Source organism: Podarcis cretensis (assembly GCF_951804945.1).
Source record: "Podarcis cretensis genome assembly, chromosome: 2".
Classification (NCBI taxonomy): Eukaryota; Metazoa; Chordata; class Lepidosauria; order Squamata; family Lacertidae; genus Podarcis; species Podarcis cretensis.
The window spans coordinates 110,293,640-110,316,292 of NC_137171.1; the positions used below are offsets into that span (position 1 = coordinate 110,293,640).

At 45.7% G+C, this 22,653-nt stretch overlaps 1 long non-coding RNA gene across 1 annotated transcript; it reads right to left on the reverse strand.

The window, feature by feature from the left end:
- Window positions 1-469: 469 nt before the first annotated feature.
- Window positions 470-22,653, reverse strand: LOC307209144. The gene is made up of 3 exons (XR_013835340.1): window positions 22,389-22,653; window positions 2,341-2,451; window positions 470-843 (listed from the first exon to the last, which is right to left on the reverse strand). It is a non-coding gene; the product is annotated as an uncharacterized lncRNA (long non-coding RNA).

Sequence of the window (22,653 nt, forward strand, 5' to 3'; positions counted from 1 at the left end):
CACAGTGGAATGAGATCAAATCAGGCCACAATTTTATTGACTACAGATGAAGTGGTTTGGCCATAGGCATTGGCTAAGCCTACCGGAAATGACATCAGGGTCAACCCGGCAGTGAGAATTCCTATGACTTACATCAAAAAGGGGGATCCCCGCAGGGATCTCTACCCCTAGGAACACTGAGGCCCAAGCCCCCCTCCCACTTGGGCAAATGGACAGAAGCATCACGGACCCCTTTAACAGCATACCCTAACAGCATAACCCCCGGGAGTGGACCTGAGGGAATCCTGATTGTTCCCTCTCTGCCCCAGCCTTGGCCAAATTGTGAGGCTGAAGAAGAGCAGGATTTCAAGCCAGGAGCATGAGCCGAAGGGGGTACCTAAAATGGGGTAAATGAACATCTGGAGCTCCACATTTAAGATGAGTGGGGAACAAATTTGCTATTATTACTATTGCTATCAGTTGTGTAATAGTGGTTGCAGTGGTAGAATCGCAGTCTCGGGGTGGGGTTTGTTGCTTTTCTGTGTTTGCTCTGTCTTTTGAATTAAAATGGCAGGAGGAAGACCAGACATCCGTCAAAAGCAAAGGATATGAAATGTTCTAATATTATGTCTTTCCAAGGAGAAAGTGAAAGAGAAGGAGAAAGATTGGCTGCCCACCCTTTACCATGAGGTTTCTGGATGGGTTAAAACAATACAAGAATACAACAGTAAAATCAGTCAAAACAGAAGTCGGTTTCACAGCAATGTACTTTAAGTTTTTCTCCTGTTTTCGTTTCTGTTCCACAGAGCTTTTTATTCTCAGCTTTGCCACAGAATTTCATGATCTTCAAGTTTTGGTTTTGACCTGGCGAGAGAAAGAGAAGTACTTATGCTGATGCTAACTGGTGAGTGGAGTCCAAAGTGTTAGGATTCCTGCTCCATGTTTGCAGTCATGGGATTGTTTTCTATCACATGACGGTGTATGTTTTCATTCCACAGTGTGGGAAGTGACAGAGACAGGATGTGTATGTTACTGTGTTTCCGTGATGTGGGACTATTGTCCTTTCTCTTTTCTGTCTGATGAGAAAGAGGAAGGAGCTAAGTCAGAATGCTCCAAGTGTATTATCTGTAAATAAAAGTGGTTTAGCCAAAATGCTGTGCTACTGAGTTTGTTAAACAAACTGCTAACACCCTGCTGTTCCTAAGCGTGCTAATGCCACTTGGTATGGTGATGTTCGGGCTAGAGAAAGCTTTTGAAGCTCCCATCAGACCAGGAGGGAGAGAACATGCTAGTTGGGCCTGTGTCTCTACCAGGGTCCTACACATGAGTAGGACAATCCTAACACATAGTTCATACCAAAAGAAAAGACAAAGCTCACAGCACATTGAAATAAATTCCATTTTAAGCTCCACTGACAAATGCATACCTAAAACTGATCCCCCCTTCTAAAATTACTAAAGTGTCAACATTAAAATAAAATAAAATAAAACATATGCAAAATACATGTCTAAATAAAACAAATCCTTAAATCTCAGAATCTCCACCACTGTTGTCTAGGATAAATCCCAAATACCTTTCCTTCAGACTGAAAAATAGGCTACTTTCCAAGTGACATGCCAGTTAGTTCCTTGAAGCAGAAACCTCACTTTTCCTGTCCCTCTCCAACATTTCATCTTCTTAAGCAAGGTCCCTCTACGTAATGTGGCTTAATGTAAGAATATAGCTGGCATTCAAGACTCTAATGAAGCAGCTCTTCCAGTTCTGCTGGAAGACTGTTGTACAGTCTGTCTTGCAGTGATATGTCCAGGAATCTCCCCAGCTGCACAACTGAATCCATGTGTTCAAAATGGAGTTGGGGAAAAGCTTTCTAATGCTCCATTCGTTGTAAATGCCCAGTGTTTCTCATATTGCTGCTGCAACTTTGCACTTGTCAAGCAATGCACAATATTTGACAAGGAAAGGTCAGCTCTGTCAATTTGTTCATGAACCAATTAGAGAAGCCGGTTTCTGATTTGATTCTGGAATGCCCCACTTTATCTTAGGATGTGCCTATTTTCATTGGAGAAATGTTGGAGGGTATGGAGGACTCCCAAGCAATCTGAAGGCAATCCTATATGGGGAAGGTTTTTTTTAAAAAAAAAAATGTTTAATGTTTTATTATGTTTTTATGCATGTTGGAAGCTGCCCAGAGTGGCTGGGGCAACCCAGTAAGATGTGTGCGGAATAAATAGTATAATTACCATTGTGGAATAGGATATTCCCATTTTCATCGGAGAAATGAAGAGGTTACCAGAGCACAGAAGAGGCAAATCCTAGTCACATCATCAAAAAGGAGGAACATAGAGAGAAAAGCCTCCTTACCTGACAATCTTTCTGTCATTACACAGAATGGCCCCTCACATGTCTTCGCCTTTGATCCACATGGCTTGTCACGACCTGTTGGCATGCATTTTCTGCATTTTACAGCATCTGCTGTAGGAGGCACAAAAAATTGTTTTATTGTTTCTCCCTGAAAGCATCACCTTCACCCACTGGTCACCAAATCTGGGGCTTCATTAGGAGGTAGGCAAGGAGTCTGAAGCCCGGCGACTCCTACCACTTCCCTCATTTATATCAATTTTCTTTCCTGGATGTACTGCAAAGCATAGTACCAAGCGAAACCCCTTTCTTTAATTTGGGATGGGACCAAAAGATTTTCAATATCCCAACCCACCAAAATGCTGTGGGCACACATAGCTGTCAGAATAGATCCTAGAGCATTAGGATTCTTTTCCCCATGGAAAGTCGGACAAAATTTACACCTCTGTGGATGAGAAAACTCTATGCAGATTCATAGCATGCTCCTGTGCCCTTAATCTAGCAACACATTCCACCCAGACAAGGAAATCCTCTTTTTTCCAAAGATGGCGCTCCCAGAAGAAAAGCAGCTTTCTCCCTCAATGGAAGTTTAACTCTGTCCTGCAATGAGCTCTAAGCTCACCCCTATTTATCTACTTGCACTGGTGTGTTTTTAAACTGCTAGGTTGGCAGCACCTGGGACAGAGCAATGGGAGCTCAACCCACCACAAGGATTTAAACCACCAACCTTCCAATCGGCAAACCTAAGATGCTCAGTGGTTTAGACCACAACACCACCACTACACATATACCAGGCGTTGGGCAGCCTGATTAACTCCTACATACATACAGAGCTGCCTTCCAGCATTTCAAGCTACCTGTCCATTTTGCTCCTTTATTGTTCCCAGAGTCTCAAGATGTCCCACCCTCTCTTCCTGAAACCTTTGGACTGGAGATGCTAACGGATTAACCTGGGGCTTTCTGCATGAAAGCATGTACCATAACACTAAATTATTGCAAACTTATGGCAGAAGGCATTTCCTCCCTACCACCCCAAAGTATATCTCTCCTGCTACTAATAGATTCAACCTATCTAAAACAGTAGCTTCTTCTTCTTTTACCTCTTCTGGGATGGGGGCAATACTTACCTCCAGTCGTGAAGCAAAGAAGAAAGCAGAATGTAAGTAGCCAGACCTGAAGCAGACGTGGCCTTCGATTACCAAGAAACAAGCTCTGCCCCATTGGAATGCCTTTTGTATGGAGAGACAGCTTTCAAAGGCTAGCAGCTGAGAAACCGCAGGTTTCCAGGGCAGGCAGGAACACGATGCTCGATTTCAGGAGCCGTGTTCAAGACATCCATTATATAAGTCTGGGAGGAACCCTCTTGGCTTCCTGCTTCATCCTGGTGACCTTGTAAGGTCTAAGGAGCCTCTGGCAATATGCTTGGGTCACTCGGATGGGCAGCAGAGAGTGAAGGCGATGGTTGTCTTGGGTCCTTTCAGGCATAAAGTACTGATTGTTAGGACAACCCAAATGGGCTGAGAAATCAGCTGCATGCTGTACAGAATGTCGCGGACCGTGGCGGATGCCTGATGCCATCTTATGAGGGTTTTCTGTTCAGCTCCAGGTTTCAGTTGTAATAGTAAGATGTGCCGAGCAGGCAACTCTCAACCAGCCTGCAGATGAAACACAATGGGTGACTTCTGGCCAGCCCATATTCCCAAATCGTTGTGTTAGCAGCTTTCTTTTGTGTGGCTATTCCCTCCCCCCCCACAGGTGGAATAAATGAAGACAACGGACACAGAGTTTTAGGTTAATGGGCGAAAATGGCCACAACTTTATTGATTACAGGAAAGAAGGGTATTGGCTTTAGGCATTGGCCCTAACCGACTATCCGGTCTGACCGGGAAGGGTTAAACACCAACAGGGGGAGCCACCCGAGATGCATATCCCTAGGCACTCCCCGAGGGGTTACCGCTCGGGGGCGCGCTTTAGGCCCTAGCCTCCGTAGGTTTCGGACGAGGCGTCACCCCTCGGAGTCCTTTAACGAACTACCCTTCAAGCATTGGGGGAGGTGATGGCGTTCCTCCCCCCCAACCTCATCTGCATGATAATACCCCGGCCAATGCCTACCGCCACCGAGCCGCAAGCCGGCTCGCCGCCAATACCCTCAGACCTGTAACCAATCCCTAATGCCTTGAAAAATATCTGCCAACCAAATATCATAGCCAGCATCAGATAGATGCACGCCATACCAGCGATAAAGCATTTCCTTGTCAAACCGTATGCATGGGTGCTGAATGACCCGACCGCCCCATGCGGCCACTCTACGAGCCACCGTGCGCTCCACAATCCTCCTAGCTTTGTTCACGGCCACGGGTTTCTCTGCATCCCGCCAACATCGCCTTTCCAGCAAAGATGACCAAATTATTGTAATGTTTTCATGGGATGTCCTCAACAATTCCAAGTCATTGATAATGTTCCATATCAAGTCCACCCCTTTCCTATACGCCAAGTCGTTCTCGCCCAGCTGGATGACCATGGCACTGGGTGGGCCCTCGGCAGCGATTTTTCTGGATACGACTGGGAAAAACTCTTCCCAACGCATACCCCTCCTAGTGATCCATGACAATTTGACCCTGCTGGGTAGCCGTAGCTCCTTATCCCAGCCCCTTTGTTCGGCGCGCCGCTTTGCCCAATATACGATGCTGTGGCCGAGGATCCACAGTCGAACCACACCAGTACCTGAAAAGAGAGAATCGGAGAACCGGATCAGGAGGAGTGCCCGGGGAGAAAGCTGAGGGGAATTTAGAAGGGCTTACGGATATAACCCTGGTATGCGTTAGATTTCCATCGACCCATGTCCATAATTCTTTCCGCCGGTAAGCCCATATGGGCGGCGGTGGTCGCTGCCCCAATGCGAAAGGAGTGCGCGGCGTACTCCTCTTGGGGAAGCCCGATGGCGGCAATTGCTTTGCGCAAGACCCTGGTGAACTGCTGCTTTGAGAGGGAGGAACTGTCGGAATGCAAGAAAAAGGGGCCCCGAGATTCTGGTCTTACACACAGGTATTTTCTAGCATCCTTTACAGGGCAAGGGCCCACCTTTTGAGTCGCCTGAAGGCGAACCAAGGCTCCGTTGCCAAGCTGATCAGTCTTAGAACTACGGATTTTTAACATTACATGCGAACTACCCACAGTTACGTCCTCCAGCAATAGCCCCCTAGAGGCTGCGCGGTCCTCACAGACCACTTCGCCTATGCGTAGGGCGCCAAAAAATGCAAAAGAAAACGCTGCTGAAAATAATCTTGCTTCATATCTTGACCAACACAGGGCCCTCAGCTTTCTACGGATTTGGGTGAGTATATCTAAAGTTATTGGCCTTCTTCTGTCCCGGCCTTGAGGCCTGGCCCTGCGCCAGCCCTCAAGCATCTTACGCACCACGAAATGCGAACAGGGATCCGCCGAAAATAAAGTTTTAGAAAAGAAGGATATAGCCGCTGAATGAATATTGAGGGTTTTGGGGGCCCGGCCAAGATCTCTAAGATGGACCAAATACTCTATGACTTCAGACTTGGACGGTGGCCTGCCTGGCTTGGACCGTCCCTTTCTGATGCGGAAGGATGTGAAGTCTAGCCATGCCTTATTATACGATCTCAGGGTAGAGGGCGCTAGCGCAGACAATACTCCCTTTATTGCTTCTCGTTGCCAATATTCCAGAGGTGCTCCGGGAATGGTTGCGGCTGCTGCTGCGCATCCGGCACCAATGAGCGAAAGCGTTCCATCTGGACACGAGATAAAGCATCCGCGATGTTATTATCAATACCAGGGACAAACTTGGCTGAAGCGTGAAGGTTCAAGCGCAAGCAGGTAAGGACAAAGTACCGTAAAAGGGACGCTACTCTGGGTGAGCGTGACGATTGTTTATTCAAAACTGACACGACCGATAGATTGTCCGTCCAAAAACAAACCCTATGGTTTTTGAACTGGTCTTCCCATAAATGAATTGCAACAACGATGGGAAAGAATTCTAAGAATGTCAGGTCACGTAGTATCGGTTTGCCTTGCCAGGAGGGAGGCCAGTGCTTTCTTTCTTTATTCTTTATTGTCATTACACAAGTGCAACATTGCTGCACACCACTGGCCCCTGAAGTAGACCCCAAAACCTAAGGACCCAGCCGCATCCGAATGTATTTGGAAATCAGACTGCAGAACTCAGTCTGGAAATCAGAACGGAGACCGTGTAAATCAGCTGATTAAAGAGCATTCAAACCACGGGGAGAGAGGGGGAGAAGCAAAGGAGGAAGGATGAGGAAATTCTGAAGCACCTCTGCTGACCACGGGAACAATAAACACACACACAAACAGCAACGCACCAGCGGAATTAACGACGAATGGCTATGCAGTCACCCCCCAGGCACCCCAATCAATTAAAATTCAGCCAAAGTACCCAATTATGAAGAGAGCAGCGCAATAAAGGCGAATTAAGCAGCGCTCACTCCTAGAGGAGAAAGGAATAACGAAAGGTAAACTTCCCTGCTGGAAAGCCTCTTCCGAGATAGCTCCACGTGGTCCAGCAGCTTAGGGAAACCAAACCGCGTTGTCTCCAGGGAAGAAAGGGGGCGAGCCAGGGGCTGCCCTGACCTTAAGTGGCCCTACGAAGGCCCGCCCCTGCCGCCAGTCGATTGGCTGGCGCCACAGGGTATGGTAATTGGGTGAATCCCTGTCTCCCGCGAGGCTGACGCCAGCCTCGCGAGAGCGAGTGTGGGCAGGGTCGTGATCCCACAACCCCCCCTCCTCCTGAAGATCGGAAGGGGCATTGTATCTCACTGCGGCTCATAGTGGAATGAATGATGTGCACAGCCATGTGTTTCTGTTCTCCATGAGTCATAAATAAGTGGTCCTTTGATATTGCATGTATCTTCAACTTTACTCAAAGATGTGGGACATGGAGAGACAGCAGGCTTGCAAGACAGACTCTCATTCCTGGCAATCCCATAAACAGATATTCTGGCCACCTTCATATTTCTTGGAGCCAAACCGCATACAAAAGGAGCTGATGCTTTTAATTGGGGAGAGGTGGAAGGTTGGCTGGTTAGTCAGTTGACTGAGGCCCTTTTATTCTGGAATCTGAGTGCAAAGACTTGGAGAAACAGACTAATATGGTTGTTGTTGTTGTTGTTTAGTCGTTTAGTCGTGTCCGACTCTTCGTGACCCCATGGACCAGAGAACGCCAGGCACTCCTGTCCTCCACTGCCCCCCGCAGCTTGGTCAGACTCATGCTGGTAACCTCGAAAACACTATCCAACCATCTCGTCCTCTGTCGCCCCCTTCTCCTTGTGCCCTCCATCTTTCCCAACATCAGGGTCTTCTCCAGGGAGTCTTCTCTTCTCATGAGGTGGCCAAAGTACTGGAGCCTCAGCTTCACAATCTGTCCTTCCAGTGAGCACTCAGGGCTGATTTCCTTCAGAATGGAGAGGTTTGATCTTCTTGCAGTCCATGGGACTCTCAAGAGTCTCCTCCAGCACCATAATTCAAAAGCATCAATTCTTCGGCGATCAGCCTTCTTTATGGTCCAGCTCTCACTTCCATACATCACTACTGGGAAAACCATAGCTTTTACTATACGGACCTTTGTTGGCAAGGTGATGTCTCTACTTCTCAAGATGCTGTCTAGGCCTGTCATTGCCCTTCTCCCAAGAAGCAGGCGTCTTTTAATTTCGTGGCTGCTGTCACCATCTGCACTGATCATGGAGCCCAAGAAAGTAAAATCTCTCACTGCCTCCATTTCTTCCCTTTCTATTTGCCAGGAGGTGATGGGACCAGTAGCCATGATCTTCGTTTTTTTGATGTTGAGCTTCAGACCATATTTTGCACTCCCCTCTTTCACCCTCAATAAAAGGTTCTTTAATTCCTCCTCACTTTCTGCCATCAAGGTTGTGTCATCTGCATATCTGAGGTTGTTGATATTTCTTCCGGCAATCTTAATTCCGGCTAGGGATTCATCCAGCCCAGCCTTTCGCATGATGAATTCTGCATATAAGTTAAATAAGCAGGGAGACAAAATGCAGCCTTGTCGTACTCCTTTCCCAATTTTGAACCAGTCAGTTGTTCCATATCCAGTTCTAACTGTAGCTTCTTGTCCCACATAGAGATTTCTCAGGAGATAGATGAGGTGATCAGGCACTCCCATTTCTTTAAGAACTTGCCATAGTTTGCCATGGTCGACACAGTCAAAGACTTTTGCATAGTCAATGAAGCAGAAGTAAATGTCTTTCTGGAACTCTCTAGCTTTCTCCATAATCCAGCGCATGTTTGCAATTTGGTCTCTGGTTCCTCTGCCTCTTCTAAATCCAGCTTGCACTTCTGGGAGTTCTCGGTCCACATACTGCTTGAGCCTTCCTTGTAGAATTTTAAGCATAACCTTGCTAGCGTGAGAAATTAGTGCAATTGTGCGATAGTTGGAGCATTCTTTGGCACTGCCCTTCTTTGGGATTGGGATGTAGACTGATCTTCTCCAATCTTCTGGCCACTGCTGAGTTTTCCAAACTTGCTGGCATATTGAGTGTAGCACCTTAACAGCATCATCTTTTAAAATTTTAAATTGTTCAGCTGGAATGCCATCACTTCCACTGGCCTTGTTATTTGCAGTGCTTTCTAAGGCCCATTTGACTTCACTCTCCAGGATGTCTGGCTCAAGGTCAGCAACCACACTACCTGGGGTATATGAGACATCCGTTTCTTTCTGGTATAATTCCTCTGTGTATTCTTGCCACCTCTTCTTGATGTCTTCTGCTTCTGTTAGGTCCTTTCCACTTTTGTCCTTTATTATGGAAATCTTTGTACGAAATGTTCCTTTCATATCTCCAATTTTCTTGAACAGATCTCTGGTTCTTCCCATTCTATTGCTTTCCTCTATTTCTTTGCATTGCTTGTTTAAGAAGGTCTTCTTGTCTCTCCTTGCTATTCTTTGGAAATTTGCATTCAATTTCCTGTATGTTTCACGATCTCCCTTGCATTTTGCTTGCCTTCTCTCCCCCGCTATTTGTAAGGCCTCATTGGACAGCCACTTTGCTTTCTTGCATTTCCTTTTCATTGGGATGGTTTTCGTTGCTGCCTCCTGTATAATGTTACGAGCCTCCATCCATAGTTCTTCAGGCACTCTGTCCACCAAATCTAAATCCTTAAACCTGTTCCTCACTTCCACTGTGTATTCATAAGGGATTTGACTTAGATTGTATCTTACCGGCCCAGTGGTTTTTCCTACTTTCTTCAGTTTAAGCTTGAATTTTGCTATAAGAAGCTGATGATCTGAGCCACAGTCAGCTCCAGGTCTTGTTTTTGCTGACTGTATAGAGTTTCTCCATCTTTGGCTGCAGAGAATATAATCAATCTGATTTCAATGCTGCCCATCTGGTGATGTCCATGTGTAGAGTCGTCTCTTGTGTTGTTGGAAAAGCGTGTTTGTGATGACCAGCTTGTTCTCTTGACAGAACTCTATTAGCCTTTGCCCTGCTTCATTTTGATCTCCAAGGCCAAACTTGCCAGTTGTTCCTTTTATCTCTTGACTCCCTACTTTAGCATTCCAATCCCCTATAATGAGAAGAACATCCTTCTTTGGTGTCACTTCTATAAGGTGTTGTAAGTCTTCATAGAATTGGTCAATTTCAGTTTCTTCAGCACCAGTAGTTGGTGCATAAACTTGGATTACTGTGATTACTGCCTTGGATTCGTATCGAGATCATTCTATCATTTTTGAGATTGCATCCCAGTACAGCTTTTGCCACTCTTTTGTTGACTATGAGGGCCACTCCATTTCTTTTACGGGTTTCTTGCCCACAGTAGTAGATATGATGGTCATCCGAACTGAATTCACCCATTCCCGTCCATTTTAGTTCACTGATGCCCAGGATGTCAATATTTATTCTTGCCATCTCATTTTTGACCACATCCAACTTACCCAGGTTCATGGTTCTTACATTCCAGGTTCCTATGCAATATTTTTCTTTACAGCATTGGACTTTCCTTTCGTTTCCAGGCATATCCGCAACTGAACGTCCTTTCGGCTTTAGCCCAGCCGCTTCATCAGCTCTGGATCTACTTGTACTTGTCCTCCGCTCTTCCCCAGTAGCATGTTGGATGCCTTCTGACCTGAGGGGCTCATCTTCCAGCGTCATAACTTTTATATGCCTGTTGTCTTTGTCCATGGAGTTTTCTTGGCAGGGATACTGGAGTGGCTTGCCGGTTCCTCCTCCAGGTGGATCACGTTTGGTCAAAACTCTCCACTATGACCTGTTCATCTTGGGTGCCCTGCTCGGCATAGTTCATAGCTTCTCTGAGTTATTCAAGCCCCTTCGCCACGGCAAGGCAGTGATCCATGAAGGGGACTAATATGGTACGGTTACATTAATACTTCCAGATGCTGACTGGGCTCATGTGATTTGTGTATGGGATTCTATATGAACACTGCCATATACGATCCAAGAGTGTTATGCAGAATGGAGGATCTGCATTGTTTGTTCTGCCCTGTCGTATTCTTGCCTGTGTCTTCCGGAAGCTGGAGGGGCCCAGAGAGGGAAAGGAAATGCAGCTGAGCACAGAGGTCTGTTGCAAAGCATGGGATATGACCCATATAATTAAGATTTCCTCAATTTTGAGGAAAGGAAAATATGAGGTACAGTGATTTCTTTTGTGATCAAGATACAGTAATTACACAGGAGCCAAAATCGAATACAGACCGCAACTTCATTTTTAAATTTTATTGAAAGAAATCATTGATGCTTAAGGTACAACAAATAATACAAACTATTATTTTCGCATTATTACTGCACGCAAAACCAGCAGTGAGTTTAACTATTATTATTGAACTCTATCATGGTTGGCCACCTAGAACTCCAACCAGTCCAAACTACTTAAAACTTTGCTACGTTCCAGTCACATGGCAATGTTGAGGAAAGAAAACAGAGAACATTTGAGTTCTCCAACCAAGGAGAGGTTGGGAAGAACGGGGTTCCATGAGCTCCAGGAAGAGAGGAATTGTCACCATCCCTAGCACAGGCTATTGTATTTGATAACATCTTCTGTGATTTGCCAAGTTCAAGCAGGGAAGGGGAGTGATAAAGAGATCCACAAATCCTATAGACAGTGCAAATCACTGCTTGGTACATGTCCATCAACTCCCCAAGAAATGAACCATTCCACCCCAATACCTATGTCAATTATGCACTTTTGCAAGAGGAACCTACTTTTGAAAATATCAGACAATGAACGAGTGCATAAATGAGTGAGCACAAATGAGTGGTCCTCCTCTCGAGAACAGGAAGGAGAAATGAAGTTGTGAACTGAATGACTGTTTGATTAACAAGTATGGATAGCCAAATTGGGGGGCGGGGTTTCCTGTGTAGAACATCCCCTTAATGTGATGATTAGACGTGGCATCAGAATGTCTGCATGGGGCTTTTGTCTGTCATTTGAATTGCAATGGCAGGAGGAAGACCTGGCCTCTATCGAAAGGAAATGATATGAAACGTTGTAATATTATGTCTATCAAAGGGGAAAGATTGGTTATCCACCCTTTTACATGGCTAGGCGAAAACAACTTTAGAATAGAATGATCAGTCAAAACATAAGTCGCTATTACCTGAAGGAGCGTCTCCACACCCATCATTCTGCACAGAACGTCCCAGATCTCATCTTTTGTGGAAGAATTGCTTGCTCCTTTCGTTGGGTTCCCTGTTCAGCTCTGGGTTTCAATTGTGACACGAAGATGTTTTGAGGAACCAATACTCAAATAGCCTGCATACTGGCTTGATCATCCATATTGCTAAAAAGTTGTTAGAAGGAGCTCACTTTTTTATTCTGTTGCTGCTCACAGCAGTATGAAAGGTGTGCACAAGTATGTTTCTCTGTCCACCTTCCGTGAGTGATGCATGGTGAAGGAATGGTCACCGGGTGGGAAGCACACTTCCACCTGCCAGGTGTGGAGCACACTTCCACCCTCAGGCAGGCCTCAGCTGTGGAGCACACTTCCACCGGCAGACAAGCCTCAGCTGTCTGACCACGTGACCTTTGGGTGTGGAGCACACTTCCACCTGCAGACAAAGCCACAGGTGTCTGAACATCATGCCCTCTATCTAACCTTTGTTCTCTTAGTGGTCTGCTGTGCCCTGTCTGTGCCCTTTGTCTCCTTCGTCATACATGGTTCAAGGGGAAAATGACGTGGTGGAAACAGGTGCCAAAATAACTTTACCACCCCTCGATCTCAGGATTGGAAGATGTGTAAAGGTCACAGTCCAAAATCTATCTAACTGGTTTTGCATATTGTGCTAATAAAAAGAGCTTCGGGAGAGCTAGCTGGCAGCTTGCTTATGCACAGCTCACCTGCATTACCAACTCCTGCCTCGTGTCCTTCACTTCCCATGGTCCTTTAATATTGCATCCGTCTTAGACCATGTTCAAAGACATAGGACCCGGAAATCAAAGCAGGTAAGCCCATGTTATACATTTGCCTCCTGATGGATTTTTATGGCTCCACAGCATTGGTTATAGATGCCAGTTTAACAAGTTATCAGTTGATTTGTGTGGTAATCTACCACCATCAGCTGAAGGGCAAGTTTTCCTACCACTGTTCCCAAGTGCAATGATTGCCTTTCCTCTGACTGGAATGAATGGCAGCTCTTCACTTGCAGAGGAGTAGGTCAAGTGTTGCAGTTGAGAGAACTATGGGCAGAAGTTGACATCTGTACTCTGACTTTTGACTGCTATAGCCAGGATGCCCCTTGTTAGAAAACCCAATCTTGCTCTGGATAGAAAAACCTGGTAATAACTAGTGGCAGCAGGTCAGCTTCTGAAAAACAACAAGTTTCTTGGCTTGAGGAACCAGGTTCAACATAGCCATTCTATAAAGCCAATAGGAACCTTATTAGCATCTCAGGGCACCTGATCCTGATGGGGTTGGTGGGTACCAGAAGCCTCTGGCAACATGCTGGGGTGTCTGAGGGACAACAAAGATGAGGCGTGTGGCTACCTTTCAGTATTGGCGGTAAAATGAGCTGATTGTTAGGATAAATCCCGATGGACTGAGAGAATAGCCAAATGTTGTACAGAATGTCCCGGACCTCTGTAGCCACCTGATAATATCTAACGTGGAAGGAACACCTGTTTCTTTCAATTAACAAGACCTCATTGTGGCTTTGTTGCAGTGTGCATGTACAGCCCCGGTCTGTAACTGGATGGGCAGCTACATGGGTGTGCAAAGTGCTGCATAAAAATTCTCCCTTTTAAGGGACACAGGTGGCGCTGTGGTGTAAACCACTGAGCCTCTTCGACTTGCTGATCAGAAGGCCAGCAGTTCAAATCCCCGTGACAGGGTGAGCTCCTGTTGCTCTGTCGCAGCTTCTGCCAACCTAGCAGTTTGAAAGCATGCCAGTGCAAGTAGATAAATAGGTACCACTCCGGCAGGAAGATAAACGGCGTTTCCGTGTGCTGCTCTGGTTTTGGTGTTCTGTTGCACCAGAAGCGGCTTAGTCATGCTGGCCACATGACCCAGAAAAACTATGGACAAACACTGGCTCCCTCAGCCTATAAAGCAAGATGTGCGCCGCAACCTCAGATTTGTCTGCGACAAAAGGGATCCTTTACCTTTACCTTTACTATTACTTAAGGCTAGGAGGAACCTTCTTGGCTTCTCCTCTCATGCTGGTAAGCTTGAACGGTGAAAAGGTAAAAGGTAAAGGACCCCTGGAAGGTTAAGTGCAGTCAAAGGCAACTATGGGGTGCAGCGCTCATCTCGCTTTCAGTCCGAGGGAGCCGGTGTTTGTCCCCAGACAGCTTTCCGGGTCATGTGGCCTGCATGACTAAACTGTTTCTGGTGCAACTGGACACCGTGATAGAAACTGGAATGCATGGAATCGCTGTTTACCTGCCCGCTACAGCAGAAACTATTTATCTACTTGCACTGGCGTGCTTTCGAATTGCTAGGTTGGCAGGAGCTGGGACAGAGCAACAGGAGCTCACCCTATTGGCAAACCCAAGAGGCTCCATGGTTTAGACCACAGCACCACCGCATGAAGCCTCTGTTAATATGCTTGGGTGGCCCTGAAGAGGAACAGGGATGTGGGTAGTAATTCCTTAAGATGTTAGGTGCATAATGTACTGATTTTTCAGAAAAATCGAAATGGGCTATACAGAATGTCCCAGGCTTCTATGAGCACGTGATGCCAGAGTAGATTTTCCCTCAGCCATTCAGGGCCTAGGGGCATATTTTTCCAGAACTAAAGGGTGTATGTGAATCCCCCTTGTGCCACAATAGTACGTTTTTGCTGTTCCCAGTGATCCCATAACCAGAAGGAATAATAAAATACTTGCTTCTAAAAAATTGTTAATCACTTTATCTTGCCCAGGGAAATCCAAATCTTGGTAAGTGTTTCTTGTGTTTAGTCAATCAGCCAGCTACAAATTCACCTAACCATAGTATCACCTAGTCCACATCTTACCAACTTCTCCTCAAAATTATCACTGAAGACCATTAGTAGGGGACGCGGGTGGTGCTGTGGGTTAAACCACAGTGCCTAGGACTTGCTGATTGAAAGGTCAGCAGTTCGAATCCCTGCGATGGCGTGAGCTCCCATTGTTCGTTCCCAGCTCCTGCCAACCTAGCAGTACGAAAGCAAGTCAAAGTGCAAGTAGATAAATAGGGACCACTCTCGAGCGGGAAGGTAAACGGCGTTTCCATGTGCTGCGCTGGTGCTGGCTCACCAGCTGCGGCTTAGTCACGCTGGCCACGTGACCCGGAAGCTGTCTTCGGACAAGCGCCAGCTCCCGGCCTCTTGAGCAAGAAGTGCGCGCCACGCCAGAGTCGGTCATGACTGGATCTTGAGCCAGACATCCTGGAGAGTGAAGTCAAATGGGTTTTAGAAAGCACTGCTAATAACAAGGCCAGTGGAAGTGATGATATTCCAGCTGAACTCTTTAAAATTTTAAAAGATGATGCTGTTAAGGTGCTACACTCAATATGCCAGCAAATTTGGAAAACTCAGCAGTGGTCAGAGGATTGGAGAAGATCAGTCTACATCCCAATCCCAAAGAAGGGCAGTGCCAAAGAATGCTCCAACTATCGCACAATTGCACTCATTTCACACGCTAGCAAGGTTATGCTTAAAATTCTACAAGGCAGGCTTAAGCAGTATGTGGACCGAGAACTCCCAGAAGTGCAAGCTGTATTTCGAAGGGGCAGAGGAACCAGAGACCAAATTGCAAACATGTGCTGGATTATGGAGAAAGCTAGAGAGTTCCAGAAAGACATCTACTTCTGCTTCATTGACTATGCAAAAGCCTTTGACTGTGTCGACCACAGCAAACTATGACAAGTTCTTAAAGAAATGGGAGTGCCTGATCACCTCATCTGTCTCCTGAGAAATCTCTATGTGGGACAAGAAGCTACAGTTAGAACTGGATATGGAACAACTGGTTGGTTCAAAATTGGGAAAGGAGTACGGCAAGGCTGTATATTGTCTCCCTGCTTATTTAACTTTTTTGCAGAATTCATCATGCAAAAGGCTGGGCTGGATGAATCCCAAGCCGGAAGAAATATCAACAACCTCAGATATGCAGATGACACAACTTTGATGGCAGAAAGTGAGGAGGAATTAAAGAACCTTTTAATGAGGGTGAAAGAGGAGAGCGCAAAATATGGTCTGAAGTTCAACATCAAAAAAATGAAGATCATGGCCACTGGGCCTATCACCTCCTGGCAAATAGAAGGGGAAGAAATGGAGGCAGTGAGAGATTTTGCTTTCTTGGGCTCCATGATCACTGCAGATGGCGACAGCAGCCACGAAATTAAAAGACGCCTGCTCCTTGGGAGAAAGGTGATGGCAAACCTAGACAGCGTCTTAAAAAGCAGAGACATCACCTTGCCAACAAAGATCCGTATAGCTAAAGCTTTGGTTTTCCCAGTAGTGATGTATGGAAGTGAGAGCTGGACCATAAAGAAGGCTGATCGCCGAAGAATTGATGCTTTTGAATTATGGTGCTGGAGGAGACTCTTGAGAGTCCCATGGACTGCAAGAAGATAAAACCTCTCAATTCTTAAGGAAATCAGCCCTGAGTGCTCACTGGAAGGACAGATCCTGAAGCTGAGGCTCCAATACTTTGGTCACCTCATGAGAAGAGAAGACTCCCTGGAAAAGACCCTGATGTTGGGAAAGATGGAGGGCACAAGGAGAAGGGGACGACTGAGGACGAGATGGTTGGACAGTGCTCTCGAAGCTACAAACATGAGTCTGTGGGAGGCAGTGGAAGACAGGAGTGCCTGGTGTGCTCTGGTCCATGGGGTCACGAAGAGTCGGACATGACTAAACGACTAAACAACAACAAAATGTTATAATTGACCACTGTAGCTAAGTCCACAGTCTGTTCGTTGCAGAAGGTTGCTTCAAGCAAACCATAGTGAATATTGAATAAAGAGGTCATCTGGAGGAGCCCTTGGCTGAGAACTCCTCATATCTGAGAATTTCCAATTGTATTGGGGCTGATGCCCTCCAAATGTTGCCAGACTGATCTCCACCTCCCAGCATCCCCATGCATTCATTTATTCTTTATTTTGTGATGCCAAGTGTGTGCACGGCCGTGTGTGAGTAGATCACATGCAGGTGAGGCGGGTGGTGCCTGTATCGGGAACAAATGGCATGTGCTGTCTTTGATGCTGAATAGTTCTTTTTCTCTGCCTGCATTTGGACATCTCTTCAGGTATCCCTATCTCAGTTTGCATGATGGTTGCGGCTATCAAGAAGCAGGTTTTTGCCTGTGTTTGCATACATTTGGACACCATTTTGAAGCCAGATGACAGACCGGAAGCAAAATATAGACCACAAGTTCACTTGCAAACTTTATTGAAAGAAAGCATTGAAGCATCTGAGAAAACAATATTGCAAGGTATTACTCTCACGTTATTTCTGCATGCAAAACTAGCAATCGTTTTAACTATTATTATCGAACTCTATCGTGATTGGCCACCTAGAACTCCCACCAGTCCAAACTACTTAAAAGCATTGCTACGTTCCAGTTACATTGCAATGTTCAGGAAAGAGAAAAGAGAACATTTGAGCGCTCCAAACAAGGAGGGGTTGGGAAGAACAGAGGGGTTCCATGAGCTCCAGGAAGAGATGAATTGAGAATCCAAAGGACAGGACCCAGGAGAATGTAGATGGAAGTGTCTCCAGCCCCTTACCTGACCATCCTGACTGACTGTGTGGAATGAGATGTTCTCAGAATGTAATTAGGAGCTGAGAAATCATCAGGGCCCTGCCAGAATTAAGCCAAATGTACGATCCCTCTCTAGGAATGGGGCTCATGATCATTCAGAGTTTGCAGAGAATCATGAGACTCAGACAGAGAACAGACCAAGATAGAAAACTGTCCTATGACTTGAGGCAGATGGTTTTGCTCACGAGCATGCAGAGACCATCCAAGTTCACCCTCTAGTTTAATGAATCTCATCACTATCCCAACCACAAGCGAATGTTTTGGATAAAATTTTCTGTGATTTGCCCAGTTCTAGCAAGGGAGGGGAACTCTGGCCTCTGGGCATAAGGAAGCATTCTGGTCTTCCCCATTTGGCACAAGAGGCTATTTCAGAAGACCCCCAGCCCAGCCCACATCCACCCTACGCCTGACTTCATATGAGGTCAGGTGTGGGGAAGATAAGAGTAGACAGTGTAAAGCACTGCTTGGTAGGTGTCTATGAACTCATCAAGGAACATCCCATCCCACCCTCTTGCTGAAGTCAATTGCACACTTTTGTGGGGAGAAGTTACAGTGAAGGAATGCATAAATGAGTAGGCACAAATGGGTTCTCTGGAACAGGAAGGAGGAGCAATTTAGGAACAGAATAGTAAAATCAGTCAAAACATGTGAGTTTCACAGCACGACGTTTTCATTTTAGTTTCATCTGATAGTTCCATTCCACATACCCTTTTCATATGATCAGGGCCACATTCTTTGAAGGCTTTCACCAATTCACCAGTTTCAACTGGAGAGAGATAGAGAAGTATATTTTTTGAGATTAACCAGTCAATGAAGATAATTTTATTGTATTAGTCCAAAATCCATACCAAAAGAGAGGACAAAGGTTACTCCTCATCCAACTCTGATCTAAATTTACATCTAGAACAGGAAGGAGGAGCAATTCAAGAACAGAATAGTAAAATCAGTCAAAACATAAGTCAGTTTTACAGCACGACAATTTCTTTATTTCTCCCTTGACCTTTGCTTCCTGTCCACATTTATCTTTCAAACGTTCAGTGCCACAGTGTGTGAAGACTGAAAGCAATTCACCAGTTGTACCTGGAGAGAGAAAGGAAAGTTTTGAGATTAACTAGTGAATGAAGGGAATTTTATTGAATAAGAACATAGTCTGTTCCAAAAGAGAAGACAAAGCTTATTCTCCACAGAAATATATATTTTACATTTTAAACTCAATCTTTATAAGTAAACTCAAAACCAAGCATAGGCAAACTCAGCCCTCCAGATGTTTTTGGGACTACAATTCCCATCATCCCTGACCACTGGTCCTGTCAGCTAGGGATCATGGGAGTTGTAGTTCCAAAACACCTGGAGGGCCGAGTTTGCCTATGCCTGCTCAAAACAGAACTTGGAAATTATTCTGCTAAAATGTCAACATAAAAACAGAATAAAATTAAAGCATGTGAAAGATACATGTCCAAATAAAAGAAACAGATATAATAATCTCCACCACTGTTGTCTAGGATAGATCCTGAATACCTTTCCCTCAGACTGGAAGTCTTTACTGCAAAATGGACCACTTTCCAAGTGACATTCCCATTAACTTCCTGTAACAGTAACCTTACTTTTCCTGTCCCTCTCCAACATTTCATCTTCTTAAGTAGTCCAATTTTTCTAGAAAAAGAGGTGCAGGAACTGACCATGAACTCCTCTCTTGTTGTCTTAGAATGGCAATGGCGACTATCTGAGAGGTGTCGGAACTGAGTTCCGGCAAGTTCTGGCTGAAAAAAAGCCCTGTTCTTAAGCAAGGTCCCTATATGCAATGCGGTTTAATACAAAAATATAGCTGGCATCCAAGGCCAGGAAAATTTTCTAGTACTGCTGCCCCACAGTTGCCCAGTCTGTCTTGTTGTGATATGTCCATGAATCTCCCCAGCTGCACAGTTGAACCAATGTGTTCAAAATGGAGCTGGGGGAAAGCTTTCTAATACTCTATTTTAATTGGAAATGTCCAGTATTTATCATATCGCTGCTGATACTTTCCACCTGCCGAGTGGTGCACAGTGTTTGACAAGGAAAGGACAGTCTTGTCATTTGTTCATTAACCGCTTTGTTCATTACTAAGTGAATTCAGAGCCTGTCCGGAAAATCTGAATTGTTGTACAGTAGTAGATTTATTGTTCCCTATTGAAACTTGAGGCAATTCCATTTATTGAACATTCATCTTTATTGGCTCAAGGTTACATGATATCTGTGGCAGCCTTCAACAAATCTTTACTCAGAGCATAGTGACTGAAATTGGTGGGTCTAACTTAGTCATGTTTATACATTCAGTATTTCTGAGTAAAACCTAGTTGAATACTACCTCAGACCCTCACTCTCTTATCCATTTTTATTATTAGTTTTACCACATCATGAATCCACAAGAACAGGAACAGCAAAACATTACAATACATAAGTTGTCCCATTTTCTTGATTTTGATTGCTCCAGTTTATAATATAAGAAATATGCCCCTTTTCTCTATAAATAGGGTACTTCATTGCCCTTTTGGACCATTACTACGAGCTTTAACTTAACCATGCAAACTATGAAGTCGCTGGGAGAGATCATCAGGGGGTTTGGACTGGGTGTCCATCAATATGCAGATGATACTCAGCTCTACCTCTCTTTCAAATCAGAACCAGTGAAGGCGGTGAAGGTCCTGTGTGACTGTCTGGAGGCGGTTGGAGGATGGATGGTGGCTAACAGATTGAGGTTGAATCCTGACAAGACAGAAGTACTGTTTGGGGGGGACAGGGGGCAGGTGGGTGTGGGGGATTCCCTGGTCCTGAATGGGGTAACTGTGCCCCTGAAGGACCAGGTGCGGAGCATGAGAGTCATTTTGGACTCACAGCTGTCCATGGAGGCACAGGTTAATTCTGTGTCCAGGGCAGCTGTCTACCAGCTCCACCTGGTACGCAGGCTAAGACCCTACCTGCCCACGGACTGTCTTGCCAGAGTGGTGCATGCTCTAGTTATCTCCCGCTTGGACTACTGCAGCACACTCTACGTGGGGCTACCTTTGATGGTGACCCGGAAACTGCAATTAATCCAGAATGCGGCAGCTAGACTGGTGACTGGGAGTGGCCGCCGGGACCACATAACACCGGTTCTGAGAGATCTGCATTGGCTCCCAGTACGTTTCCGAGCACAATTCAAAGTGTTGGTGCTGACCTTTAAAGCCCTAAACGGCCTCAGTCCTGTATACCTGAAGGAGCGTCTCCACCCCCATCGTTCAGCCCGGACACTGAGATCCAGCGCCGAGGGCCTTCTGGCGGTTCCCTCATTGTGAGAAGTAAGGTTACAGGGAACCAGGCAGAGGGCCTTCTCGGTAGTGGCACCTGCCCTGTGGAACGCCCTCCCAGCAAAAGCAATAAACAACTATTTTACTTTTAAAAGACAACTGAAGGCAGCCCTCTTTAGGGAAGTTTTTAATGTTTGATGCTGTACTGTTTTTAATATTCTGTTGGAAGCCGCCCAGAGTGGCCGGGGAAACCCAGTCAGATGGGCGGGGTATAAATAATAAATTATTATTATTATTATTATTATTATTATTATTATTATTATTATTGTAGTGATAAAGTGGGATATTAAATCCCAATTCTTCTTCATCTTCTTGTCAGAGCTTGGCAAGGGCCACACCATTTCAAAAAGTGTTGGAACCATGTGATCATTGTTGCTGTCTCTAGGAAGCTGTGCTGCTGATAATATGCCACAGAATACTTACCAAAAAATTAACAAAGCCACTTCTGAGCTGGAGAGGAGGTGGGGTTGCGGGCTTCACGCCTTCCCCCATGTGTGCACGAGGGAATCCTCGGCCGCGTCATCTCCCTTGCCAGCCAATCGGCTGACTCGGGAGGCATGGCCTGCCCTATTTAGGAAATTCAACAGGAAACATTACTTACCCGAAAAGCTTTCTATCTTCATACAATATGATCCCTCACATGTCACATCATGGTTTCTGCAAAACTTCACATCACCTGGATTGCAGATTCTGCATTTCACAGCATCTGTTGTAAGAGACATCATTTCATTTGAGGAGGGACGCGTCAATCTTCAATGTCCTAACCCACCAAAATCCTGTTGGCCCACATAGCTGTCAGAATAGGTCCCACAACAGCAATAGCACAAATCTTTTTCTCTTGGAAAGTCAGACTATATTTGCATCTCTGTATATAGCATAAGATATGGAAATTGTATGCAAATTTATGGCAGGCTCCTGTGCCCCGAGACTAGCAACACCTTCCACCTAGACAGATGGACCTTCTTTCTTGAAGATGGCACACTCTGAATCGAAGCAATCGTCAGTCAGGTTTTCTGTGGATTGACGTTTGTTTGGATTCAGCCGAAAGTAGCGAGTTTTCCTGAAGAAAGTGGTGGGGGGAAATGGAAAACCCTTTGGCCCTTGCCTCAAAAGCACAGGATGAGCAGTAGTGTGCATGAGCCCTAAATCTCTCCAACTATACACATGCAACAAGAGGTGGGTGATTTGATTCACTTCTACAAACACAGGGAACTGCCTTGTCTATTTTGCCCCATTATCAGGATACTCCACGCTCTTCTCACTGCAACGTTCAACTGGAGATGGTAGGTAAGGGATTAACCTGGGGCTTTCTTCAAGGAAGGCAAGAGCTCTAACACTGAAATATCACAACCCCACTGAAAGAGGCATATATTCCACTCTTGCCCCAAAGTACATCCCCTCCGGGTTGCTCATAGATTCAACCTATGTAGAAGAGTGGCTTATTCTTGCTTCACCTGTTCAGGGACAGGAAGTGGGGACCATACTTACCTCCAGTCCTGAAGCAAAGCAGAACACAGAACGTAAGTAGCCAGACCTGAACCAAACGTTGGCCGCGGTTCTCAAGAAACATGCTCTGCCCCATCGGAAAACCTTCTTATATGAAGCCTTTTTGCTTTTGAAGGCTGACAGCTGAGAGACGGCAGGCTTTCAGGGCAGATCAGTATTAGTTGCTCAAGCTCTGGTCAGGAACACGCTGCTCGATTTCAGGAGCCGGGTTCAAGACGTCCATTATATAAGGCTGGGAGGAATCCTC